Raw genomic sequence first — 23,448 nt, 5'->3', positions numbered from 1 at the left:
CTACGTCATTAGCCTTAATGAGCCCGGGTCGGGTCTAACGCCTCTTAGAAACCGTTGCACTTTCGAAACGATCCACACGGCGCGGTATTTTCTCCACAGTGCGTGTGTGCCCACGCATCTCGTCGTCGCGCCGGCCGGTCCGTAAAATCTAACGTAATTACAGGTTGGAGCATGCGACACAACGCGCGCACAACACATATAGATCGCCCTGATCTCTTTGTCAGGTATGAAGTGACTGATGCAATTTGCGTTATTCTGATTACCACTTCCTTGAAGCAATTCCTACATTTCTCGATTAGAAAAATGCAGTAAGATGGATGCACTGATGAATGATTGTTCATTAGAAAATAACCACGTTGAATCTATATGCATTTCTATTAAAAGATAGATCTGAGGAAAAAGTGTATCAGTGTGCCAATAATTTCGCAATTGCTAATTTGCTGAATCCATTCAGATACATGGTTGAAAGTAATTACTTCTTTTTTTAAGTTCTGCGTTTTTGTTATAAAATATAATTTTTAGTTTTTATTACTATACATTATTATGTTTGAATTCATTTTAATTCCATGTATAAGATATCTATTTATAATTACATTTTTTTGGTGGTAAATGGCTTTCGTAAATATAGACACAAGGAGCACAAGGTTACAAGAAAGTTTTTACAACTCCATCAAACGTTTGTACATTTTATATACTGACAAATTATACGACTAAAAAGTTAATGTCAATTATACAGTTAGACACGATTTGAAGTTTTATAACGTCTATTACGACTACGTAAGAATTAGCCGTTAGTCGTTATATTCGTTTTAAGATTTTGTAACGTCTGTACGACTCGTTATATGCCGTCTTGTATAAAATTTTAATGACGTTACTATCTGCACTTTTGAGTCGTAGTAAGAAAAGTTAAAAAGTTTTAAAGAAAGTTGTATATAATTATGTCTGTAACTATTATGCCACTAGATTGTGCTCCTTGGGGATTTCCTGCTTTTGAATGCACTTTCCGGGAAGGTAGGAAACGGTCATTGACTCATATTAACGCAAAGAGACTGCACTTCTTTTTTTTCTTTTTTTTTTATTCGCGACTTTCACGTCACATCGCACAAACCACGCGTGCGTACATACTCGCATTGTGACGCACGCCTTTCGAGCTTTGCACCTGGGTATATACCCACCTTTCCCGCAAGAAAGAGATCCTTACCTAAAGGCACGCACGAGATGATCCAGCTGTTTGATCTCCGCCATGCGCTCCCTTTTTAGGGAACTCGCGCGCGTTACGTTAGGATTTCGTAACGGCATCTGCGTTTACAGAATCTTCGCGCTCGTAATGTCACGTTATATCAGATTTTGCTAATCTGTTGCGTGACGAGAGAACACGGTATCGGTAACAGATCTACACGTAAACCGCTACACGATTTTAGATGATTCAATGTTCAAGAAGGTTAGATTTCTTAAATCCCAGATTTAATGATCTAATTTTCATTATTTCTCCGTTTTATTATGGAATTCTCACATTTCGTAGAAAGTCAAATTAGTGCTATTGTATCTATTTTTATATTTTACTAATAAGCTTCTTAATTAGATGAATCTTGTCTCAATTTTATATATGATAATGTGTGGGAATAATTTTTAAGAAAATGCCTTTCTCGAGCATTTATTTCGCACGATTCCGGCCGTGCACAAACACGCGTGGCTCGCGACGAAAGGAGTATTCACGAAGGATTCCCGGGTAGGAAAGGACCACGGCCCGAGCCGAACAAATCCCGAAATAAATGTCATCGTGTATCATCGTGGTAACGTAATCCCGGATCGCGAAGACAAATGGCTGCGGAATACGATACGATGCACCGCGGTCGGTCGTCGAGATGAGGAGCCTTCTCGTTTCTCGTATTTACATACCGCGGCGAAGGAAGGTCCGGTAGGGAGGTGTTCGTCCTTTTCCGAGAGGCGAGAGAAGATACGATAACTTTGGAAGACGAACAGAGTGAGACGTATACGTCGTTAAGGTCGCCAGTAGTGTACGATCGACGAAGGACGGACGGTGACTTTTCTCTTCCAGAAATCATACAGGATCGGATTCGTGCATCTCGAGATTAATAAGACTTTTGCATTGTCATTTAAATTACTGCATTCAATAGCGTCACTTGGATAATTGTACATTAATTCATGCAACTGTGGATCCAAATTAAACCTTGATCATAAAAAATCTAATTTTTTTTTTTTAATTGCACACATGCAGAAACAAAAAGAATTTTATCAAATAATACTCAGGTAGAAAAACAATTAAGCCTTAAAATAGCGTCAAAATCGTTCCAAAATGATTATTAGGAGTCACTTTTTGCTCAGTCACCATTCATTTTAATGTCATTTTGATGTTGCTCTGACCTGTTGCTCTGATTAGGTAATTACTATATTACATATAAAAAATTATTTATGTTTTTTGATTGAAAAGAACACTTTTTTACGTGAATCAAGAGATGATTTTTTGACATGTTAACGATTAAATAAAATTTTGATATTAGCATTTATATAATGAAAAGATGTCTGTTTCCATGGTAGAAAAAAATATCTTAGGTATTATTAGAAAATTGAAATCTTCTGGCCGACATTTTAGTTTCGTGCAAGTGTCTGTACTACCGGCCCTGAGGAAGGAAAAACAAATCAAACGGTCGGTCATGCGTCAAGATTTTAAGCAAACACGTGCAGGTACGTACGCGCGAGCGCGCGTTCATGCGCGAGCACGCAACTGAGCATGCACGACTACGGGTATTAAAAAAGCGCGCGCGTTTGCTCTGTCTCGAAGACCTCTTCGCGGGCACGTACGACTAGAAGAGAGGAGTCTTGCTCCGAGAACTCTCCTCCCGATTTAGCCAGCCGTGTCACCGCCTCTGCTCACCTTCGGAAGGTCTCTCTTCAAGGTTGAAAGTCTAACGACCGTCCCGTCGATTCGTCATTCGTGATTGAACAGATAAGGGGATTACATGTCGATTTATCTAAAAACTCCTGCCCTTCGATCGCTTTCGTTGAAAGAAGGGACAGATCCGGATTTCGTACACTCGTATTTCGATACACGATTATATAACCAACCACAAGTCAGAAAATTAAAAAAATAATTGGAGTACCGAAAGTACCGAAAGTACCGAAAAGTACCGAAAGTACCGAAAAGTACCGAAAGAAGTGTTCATTATATATTTTGCTGTCGCTGAAGAGAACTATTTAAAAATGAGCTATTTATATTATTCTATAATGTTACGGTATGATTACATACAGTTAGAGTTATTTTATTTAGTTAGAAATTCAAATCAATATATATTCTGTAATTATCTCGATTAACTTCAAAATAGCCATTTTATAAGTGTGAATTTCTCTTTCTTTTTGGAAATGCAGTATCTATCTATACAAACATAATTTCGTCTTTAATATATCCGTGGAATAAACTTGTAAAGTAATATAATGGAAAGGTCGAGCGCTGCTTGGGAATCATAAATATACGGATTAGTACACGGGCCATAGAAATAACGTAAAGAGGACAGAGGAAACTTAATGCCTGCGTCATGAAAGTGGCACACGGAATACAGAAGTAATTTACGCGATCCACCTACGACACAACAACGCGTAGCGCAACAGGTTCCCAAACGTGGCGAAGCGGAACACCGAGAATTCGAGCGTGAATTATGACGTTGGCTTTCCTAATGCACCCTAATACGGTCGTGTCTGGTCGCGTTTGTAGGAAAGGGGATAGGTCGGCGTGGAAAGGCTGCGGAGGAAAACGAATAATTTGTCGGGCGCGGCGACCATTTTTCCACGCAATCTCCCATCACGAGCGCGCAAGAAGAGAGAGAGAGAGAGAGAAAAAAAAAGAAAAGACTCTGAGAGACGTGTGTGGAGAACGAGGAGCGGAGTGGAAAGCGTAGGCGGGGCGCATACCAGAGGCACCTGCTCATTTACTTTGCGCCGGTCGGCCTGTTGCCAGTGTAGAGAGGGAATCCTCATTAGGATTTGCCCCTACCATATGCTCTCGCCACCGTTGCCGCTTGAGTGTGTGTTTCTGTTTCTACCGCGACACTGAGAATGGAAAGGAATAGAGAAATAGAGAGAGAGAGAGAGAGAGAGAGAGGAAGAGAACACGATTTATTCTCGAGGAGATATATTCCTGGTAGAATCTAGATGCGAATATATGTATTTATGTACAAGATTGTAACATCAATTATGTAACATAAATAATGGTTCAGTGAGTAAGAAATTATATAGGTTTCTTTTTACGCAGGACATTTCCGTCGTTGCGAAAATTAATTGCGAGCGTGGAATTTTAAAGGATAGACGTGATGATGACGAGAGATAGAGACGATATTTGTTTTACTCTGGACCCTCTCGCTACGTAATTTAATTTAAAGATAATTACAAGTGTTGGAGTAACGTTGGAAATTAGATAAATCTAAATTGAAATAAGATCCAGAAAGTATGATATAAGAACACAGAAAGATTTTGTAAAACTCTAACGTGTTACTGTTTATTTCTCTTCTTAAAAAAAAGATGCGGTAATAATTATACTTCGAAGATGAAGGTTTTAATAAACATTTTTACATAATCAGAATAAACAATTAAAGGCAGAGAAGAGTGTGTTAAATATCATCTGTTTAGAATTAACTTACAATTAATGAAGTCGCAGATTATTAGCTGGCGACTTTTCTCCGAGTCATCAAACCCTTCTTTCTTCACGTAATATAACGTTTTTCAACGTCTAAAGAGATTTATAAAGCAAAGAGGGGGTACCCGGGAGTACGAAGAAAGAGATTACACAGAGCCCCAGTGCACGAAAGAACGGGCGGGATTGATGAGAGAAAGAGAGAGAGAGAAAGAGAGAAAAATAGTGAAACCGCAGCACCCTCCGCACTGCTATGGGCGTACGGCGCGGGGCGAAAAAGGGGCCCCGTAGGACCCCGTGTAAGATCTCATATAAAGATCGTCGTCCGCACACAATAATGGCCCTCGGGCTGGCTGCCTGTCCTGTCGCCCGTATTCCCCGTGACCTCGTCGGCGACCGTTATGACGAGACGCTCGCTGTTGCAGCTTGCCTTGTACTCCGCGTGTAAACCACGCGTGTACGTGCCTTTTAGGTCCCCCACCGCCCCCTCACCGTACACATATTCACGAGACAATGGTACAGGAACAACGAAGCCGCAGGGGTGCGATGTAGCCCTCTGTGCGATGCAGCTATCTCAATTTGTATCTTTCGCGAGAGGTGCGCGATGCCGAGTCGCCCCGTCATGTTACGTTACGTCTACTTCTACTAGGAATCGAAGGATCTGCGAGGATAATTACTTACTCATCCGTGATATCAATGCTCTGAGAAAATTTTTTTAGGGAGTATCTGGGGAAAAAAAGAAAAACTGTCCTTTCTTTCTTTTGCAAATGTTTAAAGTTTAAGCGACTTCAAATTTCGTTTTTAACTGCTCAAGAATCTAAAGAGGCACCGACAAAAAAAATTTATTTTTATACTTGCAACGAAACATTTATTTACGATACATAAACATTTATTCAATGAAAAAAATGATAGCTAAATTACATTAGTGATTCTTGTACTAAACAAATTCTTATTTACATTTAATAAATATTTTTATTGCAAATATTGAAACAAATGCTTATTAAAATGTAGTAGTTTTTTCTCGTAGTGTATATAAATTATAAAAAGGTATAAATATATTTTAAAATTAGAAACATACTTAAAATTTTGAGTAAATTCAAGTTGTGCAAAAGTAGAACAATTAATGCACTTAAAATATATTTAAAGAAACTATAAGTGTTAATTGTGATGATTAGATTGTACGACTTTCTTCAATAAAAGATGATATTTTTTGCGAACGTTGGAGTGGTTTGCGTGATCAGGAAGGATCTGGAATTATGCTTTAGATTGAAAAAAAAAATATGTTCTAAGAAACTTGGACACCACAGCGTACGTGTGTATCGCGTGAGTGTATTGCAATTCTTTTCAGAAATAGTATAGGTATCCCGCGACGTGTGTGACGATATACGTTGACAGAATTGACGCGTAATTGTACACGCCATGTACTGTTGCTTCGCGGGCCATAATGAAGCCTTATTATTAACGATCGCCCGCGGCAGATCGCGCCGATGGTTTCACACGCTGCGAGAGTCCTCCTTTCAGCGTGCACCCGGGCGCGCGAAACCTTTATCGCTCTTCTGAAAGAATATCGAGCTCTCCTTTCGAGACGACGTGAAAAGAGAAGTCGGGCCCCAAAGAAACCTGAATTGGTTCACCGCCGCTACGCTAACGCGGTAGCGTCCAGTAGCGACGCGTCATGCAAGCATGATACATACCTATTATAACGCAGAACGAATGTTTAGCACAAAATATCGGCAATATGTAAAATAAAAAAAAAAAAATAATTCTTTATTTTAAATTTTTGCATCTTTCTATAATTGTCTGTGCATTTTTACTCTATCACATTAAATAAGTGTTTTATGTAATAGAGGATTCTCTTGTTTGTGAATTGTTGCAATTGTTAAGTTAAAATATTATAGCCTTTATATTTTATGTGAAACAATTATGCAATAATAATAGCTAATGTGGAATGGTATCAAAAATGCCTATACTTTGAGATCTCGGAGAGAAATTCTTACGGCATCGTTGCTTCGCGCGGTCGTTTTCATGCGAGACTTGCCTTGGCCGCTATGTAATTAGACGGACGGATTTAGTGTTCCGAGAACTAATGAGAGACCATCGCCATTATTCCCGGACTACTGGCTACTACATGAGAGGTTTAACGATATGCAACAAAAATGATGATCCTTAAAACGCATTATTGATCGTTTTACTAACCTGCCGCTTTATTTTTCAAATAGCTTGAGTATTAATATGCTTGACAATAACTATAAATTCTAGATGAATAAAATTAAAATTATGAGAAGAAAATATTAGGAATGATTAAATATTAAAAAAAAAACGGAAAAATTTATACTTCTATAATTTGTTAATTGTTATGTATTATATCCTGTAATTAATTTAATTTTAACTTTAATTATTAATGTCTAAATAAAAGAAGAATAAAGTGTGTAATGCATAACTTAATGGAAATTAACCAGTAAATTAATGGAAAATTATACTTTTATCAAATATTGAAGCATGATACGATTAATGAGAAGTATTGTGTATTAAATTAAAAAAAGTATATATCTTATAAAAGAAAAGTATAAATGTGAATATTTGAATTTTGATATTTACAATTCCTAAATGTTACGGATTACCATGCGAAATGATGCCTAATGCATTAAATTAAAAGATAAAAAAAAGAGTTCCTTGTATTGGCCAAATTGGGGAATTATGACCATGGTGATGACACGCCTCTAGAAGAAAAAAGCCTGACCTGGTGTTAGGAAGGTTTACGCTCTTTTAGTCGGTTTTCATCGTTCTTCTTTCTCTCTTTTTCTATTGCGGGTGATCTTTACGGTTCTTTGAACGGGACGACGATGTCCGTTGCAGTTTCAAGGCGCGTAGCTTGTGTACCATTGTCCTTAAATGGTGCAAACAGGAACAACGGGTGGTCCATCTTCGTTGGTCCTCCTATTCTCTCTTTTCTATTTCGAAAGAAAAGTCAAAGTTTCTAAAAAGCTTCTGAATCTTTATAGCCACTGAGTTTACAAGAGGCAGTGAAAGCAATCCCCTGTAGGGTTCTGAAGGGCGTGTAAACGTTCTAAAAGCTAATATTCTTTTCCTGATTTATGTGCGGGGGCGGTTACGCGTGCTAAATGTCCGTTTGTCTGCGAGCCTCTGACAAATTGGCACTTACTATTGGAAAGTCGGATTTTCTTTGAAGAAAAGGGAAAATGGAGACACAGTTGGGTGAACGTTCAGAATAAAGCGACAGGATGTATGTCAACTTGCGGCTTCTACAACAGATTTGACAAATGATCGTTTATCATACTTTCTCTGGTTGTTTTTTTATATTCGCTTATCATTATCTTTGATAATATTGAATCGTGATTAAAAAATCAATATATGTACATAGTCTTGTAACTGTGAAACTAAGTTTATTTGTTACAATGTATGTACATACATATCGGCATTTTACATGCTTTGGCAAAAAAAACTCATGTTTTTTTTCTTCGCGAGTCGTCGTGGTCTTTAAAAGTGTTAAAGTTTCAAGAGTTACGTACCGAAAGTAGAAACCTCACACTACCCAATCTTTATTATTGTTCCCTGTTCTTTTATTTCGCGCTGATTAGCCGTCTTAAGTTCGAAGGGCCTCGTAGGCTCCGTCGAAAGGCAGCGGACGTTATAACTTCCTGATGTGTGGCTCGATAAAAAAGCGTGAAAGAAAAACGAGACGGCGCGGCGGCTGAATCAGTACTAGCGCTACTTTGATCGAACTCAGGTCACAAAGAGCTCACCTCGTCACCGGTTGAATAGCCCTGGGCTAGAGAAGGAGGTTGGATTAGGTGAGGCTAAGTTACGAGGGTGGAAGGCCCCTAGCAGCAAGACGGCGTCTTGAATGGGGCACGTGCTACCATCGTCGTGATCTTTGGGCCTCACGTCTGGCGATCTATCTCTCCCTCCTTCCCTTCCCTTCCGTTTGTCCGTTTGCTTGCCGTCCATCTGATCGTCTAGAGACGGATCTAGGTCTAGACTAGGGAACTCCTCGATGTTTCTTTTGGCTTGTCTCGCCAGCTGCTCTACCAAAGTTGCGATTCCTGTGGCACGTGTCACTCTTGGACGTACGGATCTTTCTATGTGTAAACCAGATGATCCTTCCGACAATGATCACGACGAACGTGTATATCTAACGAGGAAATCGTACAAAATGGACACGAATTTCGCGAAAAAAAAAATGTCCGCGTTTAGGTCTGCTTAAACATGAACACATGTGACAGGTCTAATTTTTCGTTAGTCCATAAAAAAAATATTGGAAGATTGAAAGTTAGCGCGCGCGTAGTAGGTCCACTATATTGTTGACTTTTTTATTTTGTTGGTTGAGCAGAATAGGCTGTAATCTATGTGAAACATGGATTACAGAAATTATTGTTATATATAATATTTTATTAATGTCAACTTTACCGTTGGACGTACGGTAAACACGGTTACAAGGGATAGATAGCCAAAAATACTTTGGTAAAATATTGTATTTTCTTTATAAATCAAAATTTGTATCACAACTCAACAGTGAACAGTTATCACAATAAAATATATATTTTATATTTATTTTTTTTACATTTATTTTGTTGTAATAACCGTTCACTGTTAAGTTGTGATACAAAGTTTGATTTATAAAGAGAATGCAATACCTTACTCAAGTATTTTTTGCCCAGTGAATTATCTTTCTTACATTAATTAACTTTTTTTACAATTTTTTCTCTCATTACGCGTCTAAAACTTCCACTTAAATGCAAGAACATTATATTGTTGTAATGTGCTTTTAAAAAACTATTTTTTGTTTATATAAATATCGAAAAACACAGATCGTTCATACAATTTATACACGAGGGGGAATTCACAACCCAAAATTTTGTACACCAATGCCGATTTTTGGCATTGCTGTAAAACACTGCCGACATTTTTGTACACTGCTGACAATGCTTATTGTTAGTCAATGCCTACAATGCCGTCAATCCTATATTAAAATTAAGGCAATGCCATGCAATTATTAACACTACCGCGTGCCCATTATCATACGCCAATGCCTGCACAAGAATTCTAAAGCTTTCCCGAAGTATTCAAAAATTTTTGTGCTCAACCCCATGATCGAAAAACCGACTCTGAAGTGAGCTCACCACTTCCCAACCACTGACGACAATGCCGTCAATATTATAGGTCACTGCTTACTTTTTTCGGCAGTCCACTGCCGAAATTTTGTACACCAATGCCGGCTGTGAATTTCCCCTCGTTTATACAGTTTATATGCATTGCAAGATGCACCATTGACGTTTTATTGACTGATGGCGGAATCGTTCGGCAAGTCTGTAGTGCGAGAGAAAAGAGGGTGCTCGCGTGCCGGGACGCAAATGCGTGCGCGCTACGCATCTGTCTCCTTTAGGGCAGGCGCATACACGCACGTATATTGCTCGCGCGCATATGATCGCTACGTGGAACATATTTATACGTATAACGCGTGCACATAATCCAGCCCCTAGGCACCCGTACGTATGTGCATGCGTGCGTATGTTCGTACGTACGTGCGTGCGTGCGTGCGAGTTCGGGCATGCGAGAGTTACACAGTGATATATGATGCGTATATACAATGAGGTCGGTACATCCAGCCCCTAGTTGCTATGCTACTGGTACGTACGGCGACCAGAGGGTTATGGCGTAGTGCGCTGGTATTTCTTCACTGCACATTGACATACTCTGTCGACAGAAATCGCAATCCTGAATAGATACTTTCGTTTGCCACGACGACGTACCGCGACAGCCGCTGAAATGCAATAAATCGGCCGATAACAAATTGCCGCCGAGCGGCAGTCTACTTCGATGCGATAACCGGAATTGCGTGGGGATTTATGATCGAATGGTATCTGTATAACAGGCCATATTGAAACTTGCGATTTTGTTTCGTTGTCCTTGGAATTGCAAACGTAGATCCGTCTCGTTGGATTATATAAATAATATAAAAATTGTGTTTTATTGGGAAAGTCATAAAACATCAAGATATAATAGCATAATAGACAAAACCGACGACTAAATAATTTAATTTTTTTTCTTAATTTTTATATAAATTAAGTTACGTATAATTACTATTTAAATTATACGTAAAATGCAAAATCAATTTTGCATTTTAATATAGAGAACTATTGAAAATTGCAATTGTGAAAATATTAAATTTTATGCATAACGCACGGATGTATGCGGTGGACGTATTAGATATTTTCATAGTATTGCATATATTATCGTAGCGTATTCAATCGTCAACTAGCATTGCTATTACATTGGCAATGTTGGAATTTCTTTAGTGTTTTGATGTATTGCAAACAAACTTCGTATCGAACGCCACCGCCGTCATAACATGGCCAATAAATCAAGAATAATAGATCCGGTGAAACAAGTCCAATCTCTTGAAGCTACTTTCACTTCATTGTATTTCGCGTTTACAGTTTTGTTTATGTACAGCGATGGCAAAACGCAAATAACAAATCAATCGATGTAGAAATTCCTTCGAGGAGAATATGTATGTATATATTCATAGTGTGAGACTATTATTATTTATCAAGTACTGTGATAATCGCGAGAAGTAAAATTTACATATATATATATATGTACGTTAAAGAATATTTTTTAAGAATATTATTAATTATATAATTCTAGTTTTTTTTTCTGAACAAAATTCAATTTTTATAATATTAACATTATTCTAAATGAAAATTATTTTATTTTTTATTTACAATAATTGTCGCAATACTTGATAAATGATAATAATTTCATGCCACTTATAGAATCAAGCAATAGCATTCATATATAATACTTGGCTTAACTTTAGAACATCTAATATGCTCATAATTCTGTAACCTAATTTTATTTTCGTATTTTTATTTTCTTTTTAATAATTCAATGGTTGTTAGAGGATGATATACATATATCATACATGCTTTTTACCTTATGTAAATTCAACAAAGATTTTATAAAATTATATAAAGCGACATGATTTCTACGTATATAATAATAAATTCAGGTTTACATGATTTCGTTTACATAAGATGAGACTATTTTACGCATTGCACACAGTATAACAACGAATGCCGCTTGCAGAACGGCCAACTACTTGTTATGCTACCGGAATATCGGGTCGGGGTTACAATGTTACCGCGTGACGATGTTGGATTAGAATTTCTCGACAACGGCAACGAGTTGACCGTATCTTGTTGTATTTTAGTATCATTCCAACTGTTTCTTCCTTGGCACGGAGATATCCCGCTGTGCCCGCGTAGGATTAACCGATTACACACTTGTTCGTCCGGATGTATGCGAGAAATCCTTATTCGAATTAATTTTTCCTTCTTTTGCATCGTATTAGAAATGCAGATCATGTGATAATGTTATAAGCAAAGGTTGATAATGCAGAATTTCAAGATTTTGACTAATAATAAAAGATTAGGTATCTAATTTAAAAATTTTTTGAATCACCACGCAACAACAGAAAATATTTGTATTAAGAATTTATAGATAAAAAGTTTCCTAAATTTTGATTATTATCTGACATCTGAAAGTCATCTTTGTATTTTTTAAAATTATTATTATTATTATTATTATTAAGTTTATCTTATTAATAAAATTTATACTTATGCTTGAGCTTTAATCAAACTTACTCTCTAATTTATAATCAGTGTATTATTCAGTAATTTGCAGTACTACATTTATAATAATTATAATTATCACTTAATTATGACTATCAGTGTCTTTCAGTGATTCCGATTAAGAGGGGGGTACTTGACTAATTGGAATCAATATATTATTATTAATAGACAGTACGTGTATTACTGATTGAAGTAGTTATGTAAGTATAGCGCTAATCAATAAGATTTCACCGATTCCGATTTAGAGAGTAATGATAAGTATTCTATGATATAAAATCTAATAATTCCCACTTTCTGAGTCATAAGCTCTTGATTCACGGTTGATTTGTAAAAATTACTTATAATGTAAATTGGATAGTTAAAAAACACAATATAATAAGGGAAAATTAGAGTCAGCGGATTATTCTTCTAAAATTTTATCTTTCTCAAGTATACATATGCGAACGTCTCGACTTTCTTTGGAGATTTCCTCAACGTTACAAATTTGTTACTTAATGTATCCCTCACTTAAACTAGGAATAAAGACTCTCGATTTGAGAATCTCAATCAATTTGAATTTAATTTCATTTGATAGTACACAGATTTTTCTATGACATGAGAGACAATACCTATTTAGAGATAGCAAGAAATAAGATATGTATTGATCTGATAATCTGTCCTTGTATTTCACGATATAAAAAGCTGATTCGTTCGATTTTAACTAGTAGATCCGCATTTAAGTGGATGAGAAGGGTATTAATATAACGATATATCTTTTTTTCAACATCTTGGACTGAATACGAGTATATAATAAATGATAAAAGTTTATGAGTGTTTAACGTATTTCTGTATAATGAGATTAATTTATTAAAATAAAACGATGGAGATATTTATATTGTATATGATGAAAACTTTTATTGATTTAAATTTACAAAAATTGATTTTAATTAAAATCAAAATCATCTATATTACAATCTGTACAGCAATAATTAACATTCTAACAATAACTTCATTCGATACAGGAATACATTCGATACAGGAGTAATTGCCATTGCTTTTTTAGTATGTTGGACTGAGATTACTGCGAAGAAAGATCATTCTAAACAATTCTATGATGACGTTCCAATAAAATGTCCCCCCAGAAATAAACACGATTACCCTTCCACACGAAACTGATTGCACAAAGTATTATATAGATGTGTTTGGGGTAAAAGAATTGTGCAAAATTATCCTCAGATTTTGAATAAAGATCCGTATAAAAGACTGCGCTATGATAAATACTTTGGGACTTGCTATTTGCCATTATATATTGGTTGCGCTTATTGTCATCCAAATAACGTAATTGCGTCAAGACATAAAATATCTAGCGAAGTAGACACTTGTCGCTTGTACTTCGAGTGCATACACAGCATAAAATTTGTGAGAGAGTGTCCTCCGCCTACGTGCTTTAGTCGCACATGCCAAGGTTGCGTTGCACATCGTGAGGGTGGAAATTGCAAATAAACAATATACGCGGATGGCAATAAATACCCTCACGAATGTAACTGGTATTATAAGTGTGGCAATAGTGACTGGATTCTAAAGTCTTTGCGGTCCTCATTTGGATTGCAAATATAATAGATGCGATACTTCTGACATAACTCAATGCCCTATATTTTCATATTAATAACAATAGAAAATATTGATTTATTGTCTCCTGTATTGTAAATGTTTCTGTCTCTTCTGTTGGTACGGAGATATCCCGCTGTGCCCGCGTAGGATTAACCGATTACACGCTTGTTCGTCTTATCGGAATATACGCGAGAACTCCTCATTCGAACTAATTTTTCCTTCTTTTACATCGTATTAGAAATGCAGATTATGTGCTTTGATAATGTTATAAGCATAGGTTGATTAATGATGCAGAATTTCAAGATTTTGACCGACGATAAAAGATTATATTTAATTTAAGAATTCATTACCTTTGAATCACAACGCAACAACGGAAAATTTATGTATTAAAAATTTGTAGAACGATGAAAAGTTTCACAAGTTTCGATTATTATCTAACATCTGAAAGTAATAAGAGTCACATTTGTATCTTTTTAAATTATTATTATTATTAAGTATCTCTTATCAATAATATTTATAAATCAAGCTTGATTTAATCAAACTTATTCTCTAAATTGGAATCAGTGCATTATTCAGTGTAATTTACAGTACTACATTTATAACTACAATTATCATTGACTATCTTGTCTTTTAGTGATTCTGATTAAAAGGGGGGTACTTGTTTGATTGGAATTAATATATTATTACTAATAGACAGTATATGTATTACTGATTGAAGTAGTTACATAACTTAGCAGTAAAATTTCACTGATTCCAATTTAGAGATTAATGATAGGACTTTCATGATACAAAATCTAATAATTCCCACTTTCTGAGTCATAAGCTCTTGATTTGCGGTTGACGTGCAAAAATTACTTATTACTTATTACTTATAATGTTAATTTGATAGTGTAATAAGGGAAAATATAATATATAATAAGGGAAAATTAGAGTCAGCGCGGTTAACGGTGAGCAAAAATTAAAACAATTTCTTCTTCTAGAATTTTATTCTTCCTAGTATGTACGAATGTTTCGACTTTCTTTGAAAACTTTTTCAGCGTTACAAATGTGTTATTTAATGCTCACTCTCCTCACTCGAACTAGAGATAAAGACTCTCGGTTTGAGAATCTTAATCAATTTGAATTTAATTTAATTTGATAGTATAAAGATTTTTCTAAAAAATAATAGAAATAATGCCTGTTTATAGAGATAGAAAGAAATAAGATATGTATCGATCTGATAATCTGTCCTCGTGTTTCGTGATAATGCATGTAAAAAGCCGATTCGTTCAATTATAACTAGTAGATCCATATTTAAGTGAATGAGAAAGGTGTTAATATAACAATTTATCTTTTTTTTTTTTCAATATTTTGAACTGAATTCATAGTAGGCGATGAAAGGTGAGTGTTTAACGTATTTTTGTATAATGAGATTATTAAAATAAAACGATGGAGATACACTTATATTGTATATGATAAAAATTGTTATTGATTCAAATTTACAAAAATTGACATTTGATTGAAATCAAAATCATCTATACCACAATCTATACTGCAGTTGACATCCTAACAATAACTTTGTTCGATACAGGAATATACGTAATTGTCATTGCTTTCCTGGCATTTTGGATGGAGATTACTGCAAAGGATGTTCAATCTAAACAATTGACTTGGAAGAAAAAATTCTATGACATGGGGGACATTCCGATAAAATGTCCAGATTCAGAAACAAACGTGACGATCAATCTTCCACATGAAACCAATTGTACGAAGTTCTATAAGTGCTTTTTGGGTAAAAGAGTCTTGCAACATTGCCCTCCGATCGCAAATTCGAATACAAGACTGCACTACAATAGACATTTTGGGATTTGCGATTGGCCAGAGTTTGCCGGGTGCGCTTCTTGTCCTCAAAGCGATGCGCCGCGATCTAATTGTAAAATATCTTACAAAATATACACTTGTAGCATGTTCTTCGAGTGCTATTATGGTGAATATTATGCAAGAATTTGTCCTGCGAATACGTGCTTTAGTCGCACATGCCAAGGTTGCGTTGCAAATCGTGAGGGTGGAAATTGCGATTAAACAATATGCGCGGACGGCAATAAATACTCTCACGAATGTATGTAACTGGTATTATGAGTGTGGTAATAGTAACTGGATTCTAAAGTCTTTGCGGTCTTCATTCAGATTGCAAATCTATTAAATGCGATAACTTAACATAACAATGTCCTATATTTTCACATTGATAAAAATGAAAAATATTGATTTGTTGTACCTTGTATTGCAAAATTAGGCATGTTTTACTTTTCTCGAAAATCAATAAAAAATCGCTTGACTAAAATATTGTAAAAACATCGTGTGGTAAGCTGTTAAATGCTAATTATTTAAATTTAAAATAAATTCAAAAGATATGGAAAATTCTTTGAACCGATTCTATTTTTCCTCCTGACAGAAGGGTCAGAGAGGAGGTATAATGAGATGTATGAAAATTAAACGCATGCATCACAGCAATTGAAATGTATGATATAAACCTGTTTCCATCATCTCTGTTTATATTAAAGCAATATGAAGATATAGATATCTAAAGTAGATATTACATCCGAGGTTAAAAGGTGATTTTCGCGCAGCAGAGCGAAGGAGTGGTCTATTTTCCTGGAGCTGTTTGTGCTGACGTATTCTTACGGGCTACCCGTCTGGCCCGTATCTCAAATGCAATCAGTTCTCAACCGCGAAAGAATGAGCGGATTGCATGTCGGCTACCCGCGTTACTACTTGTAACATGCGCGAATTATGTAAGTACCGAATCGTGCGCGTGTGCCAACGTGTACGCGCTACTGTTATTGTGCGATAGTGTATCTACATTAGATGCAGTGTCTACCTCTCACTTCTTTTCCTTTTATTCCGCATACTCATGCGTGATTTATGTGATACCCCGCGTGTCTGCCATAACTTACGGCGAAAAGTCTCCGAGCAGAATATCGAGTCATTTTTTGCAAGTGATGAAAGCAATGTCTATCTTGCGAATTAGGATCCTCTGAGAAAGCGACAATAAAGTGACTAAATCAATACACATATGCAAGTCTACAATATGTTTAACAACACCCACTTGTATGTGTGTGTGTGTGTCTTAATTTAAAATTATATTCTAATATAAATGCAGCACAGTTATTTCCTTAATTAAAATATATAATAGTACGTGTAAAGATTATCTCAGATAATACTTTTATCTTGGGCCGAATGCTCCGAAGATAGACTCTGTTTATAGACGCGCGGTAAATGCGTGCTTCGCTTTTCGAGAGAATCGGCGTTTTACATCGCTATTGGATATTGGGTAGAAAAAGCATCGGCAGTATAGCTGATTTTACGACGAAATGCGTAACGGCAGTACGTTTAAAAATAATTGCCGCTTCGATGGCAACGATTAATGCTATTGCCGGAATTAATTATTGTGGCGGTAGCTTATTAGATATTTTTATTACCGCTCGTTAAACGCGCGCACGCGAGTGCGGACGAGAGATTTGTACTCTCGGTACACATTCTCTTCATAAATGATATCATTCGAAAGTTTATTTTTACCAAACGCAAGTTTTGTTGACGGGGCGCTCATACAGTTAACGTTCGCTTATCGTTCACGCTGACAGCTTTACAGTCGGGCCCCGTTGTTCCTGGGCTGGGGATGACGTCCGAGTTCTGTGACGCGTATGCATACAAACGGGACAAAGAGAATCTATTTAATTGTCAACGCGGAGGAAGAGTTAATAAATATTTAGGAACGATATATATAGACACTGCGCCGTACTAACGATCTCTGATAAGATAAATGATCATTTCTCTCTAATGACATTCGTTGCATTGTACGTCACCGCCACTATTCCGTAGCAATTAGTGTACAAACTTTTGTGATATCTTCCACGGATAATCTCTGATGACCCGAGTAAGTTTAAGCGTTTTATAATGTTAGAATTCCTCTTTTTCTTTTCGTTTTTAATGTTATGAAATTTAGGTAAATAACTTAGATTCGATAAATGATGAATAGATGAAAAAATATGCGACAGTTGAATAAATTTGCACAGTCATCACATCAATATTGATGCAATTGTGATAGAATGCTAATAATTGCAATCGTTAGATTTATTAAATAAATTACCATCACACTTTTCAATCGCTAATTTAGTCCTGTATTTTGTGGATTAAATATGAGGCAATTTAATACAGCACTTGTCTATTATTAAGTCGCAAAGTTTGTTTTTTCAATTAAAATGTACAGCAGAAACACGTTTAGCAGACTAGAAATAAGAAGCGATCGAATGTTCTACTTTGAATAACTTAACATCTCTTCCTTTTTTTATTCATATAAGTAGAGTCTGATTTATGAGAAAATTAATGATACATAAATTTGATAAAATTTCTGATAAGGAATCATGCTTCGCGACGATCTCACCTCTCGTGCAGATGGCAGCGTGAATCCGTTTATCGACGGTCGTTCAATGGTGACGGCGAGATGGAAAACACCTTTCGATGCCAGTACACTTCGTAGCTAACACACCACTTCACTTGAGATTCATATTATGCATTTGTCTGACACTTTTCGAAACACACTTTCCAAGCGAGTCAACTTCTATTCTTATGGAAAGTTTGTACACTAATTGCTACGGAACCGACACGGTCACAAGTTGATCGGCAATATTTTTTTCGTCATCAAGCTTTGGACAAGCTTATCTCTCATAAATTGTCCAATTTGAGCCGCGATTGCTGTTTCATAATTCACATGAATTCACATGATAGTTTCAAGGATACTTTCAACGATAAATACGATATCGAGTTAAATACATACGTATATCTGAAAATATACTCGGAGATTCCTCTTGAATGTAGGGGGAGTATAATAATCTTGTTTATACTCCGCGCTCGGCACTTTCCACATCCACGGTCGTCGTGTCTTGGATTTATTGATCTTAGATTGATATGTAACTCGTAAACAGACAAACCGAGTCCACGAAGTTTCGAACGATTACAACCGTCGACCCGACATTGTATCATTCAGTCTAATAACTCAATCGTGACTATGACTTCTCCGTAATTCTTGAAAGTTCTTTCTCGAGACTATTCCCTCACAGGTAATAATTTTCTATCGTGATGAGAGTTTACGGTTGGAGCTTGTCTTCGATCGAAATCCACGATTCGATTAATCCAGAAGCGAAACAATCGGTATCGACGTCCTCTCTTCGCGAGGATCTTTCTTTTCAAGATCTCTCCGATCCGGTCGTGCTCTGGCTGTTTGTAGAACACGTGATAGTTCCTCCAAGGATACTGAATGAGGTAATGCGCGTCGCGTTGCTGCGAAGCGCGATCTTCATGCGGGGCGCACGAAAACGACTGGATCAAAGGGGGTGCGCCGCAACAGGTGAGAGGGAAAGAGAGAGGGCGGAGTGGGAGGGATAGGTAGAACGAAGGAAAGAGAGAGAGAGGGGTCGGATGATGACGACGATAGTGGTGTTAACACCGCGCGTAGTAGCGGACAGTCGGCGACTAAGGCCCCTGAGGAGAAGTCTCACCTCTCTCTCCTTCGTTTCTTCTCTCGTCCTCTCGTTCCTCTCTTCCGACGGGGTCTCTCCACCATTTCCACTACATGCGTGGTCACCGTCACACCGTAATGCGCGCGCGCGCCCATATGCATCTCCGACATACGTGACAGTACCCTTCTATCCCTCGTCCCCCTCCAAACCCACACGGGCCACCCTATTTCTCTCTCTCTCTCTCTCTTTCTCTTACGTCGATAGGATATTGCATTTTCCATCGGAACGAATGCGCGGGGGTACCGCGCGACCAACTACAACAGAACCACTTGCAGATGCACACATAGACGCGCGCGATCGCGCGTGTGGGTACATCGGATTTGCGGCAGCGACGGTGATGGTGTCGGTGTACGTGTCGGTAGGAGAAAAGTGGGAGATGAGACACGCGACACGAGCCTTGGTAGGGAGAGAGAGGATCAGCGAGAGTGGGGCACACATAGTCTCCCCTCGTTCCTCCGGGGTCTCCCCTTTCATGGGGCACCCTCTCTTCCCTCCGCCTCGGACACGTCTTTGCTCATTCTCTCTTTTTCTACTCCATTCTCTCCATCGGTCTCAGCCTCTCATTCGCGAATCGTGTGCTTCTCCATCTTCTTCGATTACACGCGATACTCCGGTTTCTCGTGCGTTTCATACACCGTTCGTAGAGTCTTGTTCGACTTGCAAAAAGGCTCTACTTTGGCTTCTCTCTTCCTTGAAATGTACATTTACCTTTGAAACCTCTCAATGTGCCTCACGCAAGCGTAGATACGCTTTATGCAGATTTCGCAGACTCAACAACTTAATGACACTATGACCAACGCATGACCGAGACGTGAATAATCTGAGGTTACATCAGTTTTATTCGAATAGTTATTTATAGAATAGGTGTTATTGCATTGATCTCTTTCGGTACAAAAATGCTTCTTTCAGGAAAGATAAATAAATTGTAGAATAGGCACAGACAGATACATTTGTATAATTGACTTTTGACAGAATGTCTATTACAATTATGCACAGTCAATTTAACTTTCATGCACGTATAATATTGTAATAGAACGTTTCATCAACGCGGGACTATCTACGGATTATGGTGATAGCATTCTCATTAGCGAAACTATCGAGTGCTTTCAATATGATGTTACATAATAATATGATCGTTTATGGACTATTATATATTATTTATTGTACTCACCGCTTTAAAAGTTCGCTCCTCATTTACGTACGTTGGATGTATTACCTCCACCATCGTAAGAGATTTTCATGTAGGTAGCAATCTGATAATTTTTCTTGGAAATGGCATTCATTTCATAACATATTAAAAATCGTTAAGTGACGATAATAATTGATAATTTTTAGAGTTGTTTCAAAATTAAGACCATACGACATTTTTTAAATATTTTCTGCACTTTTTTTTAAGGCACGTGTTGATAAAAAGAGTCGTTAACAGTAAAATTTCCCGCGTAATAAATTGGCTAATATATACTTATATTAAAAGAAATATATATATATATATATATCTATATCGGTTGGGAGGACTTTTTCTCCCTTTCACGAATCGCACTCGATGAACTTACTGACACCGAGACTGAAAAAACAAACCCACGCGTGTCAATGAACGACAAACGACTAAGTGACGACGACGACGATTTTCGTCGTCGACCATCTCTCGGGGTTGCAAAACTCACCTCTCCCCCGTTGTTCCCCTTCCGATGAGCGAGTCGGCGATGAGAGGGGTGGCGAGCATTCTCTCCCTCCGTTCCCACGCCACGTCCCGATACCTCTCTTCGTCCCTTCTCCTCCACCGCCTCCTCGGCGGTATCCTCGCTGCCCGACTCCTCCCTTAGAGACGCGCCCTTCTACGGGAGTAAAGCACGTACTACTCTATTCTCCGCTTCCTCTCGGAAGTCGTCCGCTACCGCCCCCGGTGCGTTTACCAGGGGTTGAGATTTATACGTCATGTCCCACGTTGCGCGTAGCTACACGCGAGGTGATGTAATTTCGAAGCAACTGGTGGTAAAATCTATACAAAATTCTTTGTTATCCCCGGGCTATATTACGGAGGATATGAAGTGCAAACTAAATTTCAAATACCTAAACTGTAAATTCGTTTAGTAACAATGAAAGATTGATGTATAGACTTAATCTATAAAATATTATATAATCGTTCAGTTTTGAAGTTCTCTAAATGTATAATGAAATAATTTTATTTGAATTACTTTTGTATTTTGAAATCAATGTATTTAAACACAACCAAAAATTACATTTACATTTTAAATGCATTGATTTTATTATGTGTCTTGATTTGTATAAAATTCTTTCGTTAAAGTTTATTTTAGTATAACAACCAACGCGGAAGGAAAATCACAAATATTTAACATGATTCACGATTCAAAAAATGTTCAACAACCTTGTAAACAAGATGATTACTTGTTGTGCATAAATTAATTAAATTCTTGATATATTTCTTATTTCTATGTTTCATAATCTGAGCGAGAAATTTTACAAGAGTAAACAAACTTGTTCGTATATAGAAAAAGATTAAAAACAGGGAAGAATAAGATGTGTCAAGCGATAGGATAGGAATAAAATGAAAGTGCTACATTATATTCGAATGATGGAATCTAGGCGTGAGTTTGCTGTCAGTCACGGCCGAGCATCGATGTTTTAATTAATGTATCGATAGTGGAGCCAGACACGAGTTTATCCGGCATCATCTCGTTTGACGTATCGAGACCGGCTCTCTCAAAATATATTATGTAGAAGTTTCGCGGATAATAATTAAGTGAATGATAAATTTTAACAATGTCATTATTTGTCCGTACAAGATGCAAAATTTCATTTTAATTTAAACGCATTTGACAGTGTAATGTTATCTCTTGTGATTAATTAATCTTTACAAACATAATATGTTACTCATATGCGTTTATCCAAAAAATTAATTTAATAGTTTCAATTTTATTTATTGTACTAAAGTTTATTTTTTAGTATTTAATATTAAATGTTTTATCAACTGAATCAGAGTAGTTAGAAACGAATTAATTCAAGATTTATTAGGAGTACTTAAATCGACAATAAAGTTTTATCATCCAATTGCAATTAAAGAGTTTGATTAATTTTGTCTTATTTATAATTACTTAAAAATCATTAGTGCTATTGTAATTATGTATATTAAAATGGAAGACTTTATTGCAAAAGTTAAATTTGAAAATTATGAGAGGTTTAATATTATATTTGATAATTTATTTGATGTTACGCATTTTGTATAGCTGTGATCCGCACGCGATGCACATTTTATCAAATTATTGCAAAGCTTTCTCGTTTTTCAATAATAAACTCGAATTCGAGAGGATAAGCTCAAATGCATTAAATAATTTATTCGATATATTAGCTATATAGCATCGGTGATTGCTGACATTTTGCTTCTTCATAAGTGTTTACAGCGAGATTATGCATAAATTAAACCTTGTCGCTTTTATAGCGTTATCTTTCTTTCAGTTATCATGATTCGAAATGCATAATGGCAAACATGATTATCCACATGATTGATAGTTTGAGAATAATATACAAAATGAATGTGAAATATACAATATATATATAATAAAATTGTTATTATATATAATAATAATATTATCATACCTACAACAATTGTCACCTGTTATGTCAATCTTTTTGTTGGTGGTTCTAAATATTAATGTTATATCAATATGTTATTTCTTTTTTAACTATAACTATGCATTAATTTATAATCATGTATTTAAAAAAATATCTATATAGAATTGTTTTGCTTTACAATGTTATTGCATTTGTTTATCGTGAGTTTAATTTGAAGAGAACAATTAAAATAAAATCAAGAGATACATTGGCCGAAAAAAATATACCGTACAAATAACACAGACAATTTATGAATAAAGCTTGATTAAACCGGATTATCGGTGTTTGCGTAATTTTTAGTGTGGGCGTTTCGAACACTACTCATTGATCGTATACCATTCGCATCGGCACTGATATGGCATTGTTTTCTGTG

The 23,448-nt window shown here is 36.5% G+C and overlaps 1 protein-coding gene across 1 annotated transcript in view; it reads right to left on the bottom strand.

Annotated features, from left to right (window-relative positions):
* Nucleotides 1–19,608, bottom strand: part of LOC105208063 (early growth response protein 1) — a 70,294-nt gene extending 50,686 nt beyond the window's left edge. The window contains exon 1 of the mRNA XM_011177816.3: nt 18,311–19,608. The gene's annotated coding sequence lies outside the window, so the exon portion shown is untranslated. The remainder of the gene's footprint in view (nt 1–18,310) is intronic.
* Nucleotides 19,609–23,448: the final 3,840 nt, after the last annotated feature.

This window comes from Solenopsis invicta, chromosome 11 (assembly GCF_016802725.1).
Source record: "Solenopsis invicta isolate M01_SB chromosome 11, UNIL_Sinv_3.0, whole genome shotgun sequence".
Classification (NCBI taxonomy): Eukaryota; Metazoa; Arthropoda; class Insecta; order Hymenoptera; family Formicidae; genus Solenopsis; species Solenopsis invicta.
This window is presented reverse-complemented; position numbering and strand designations above follow the sequence as displayed.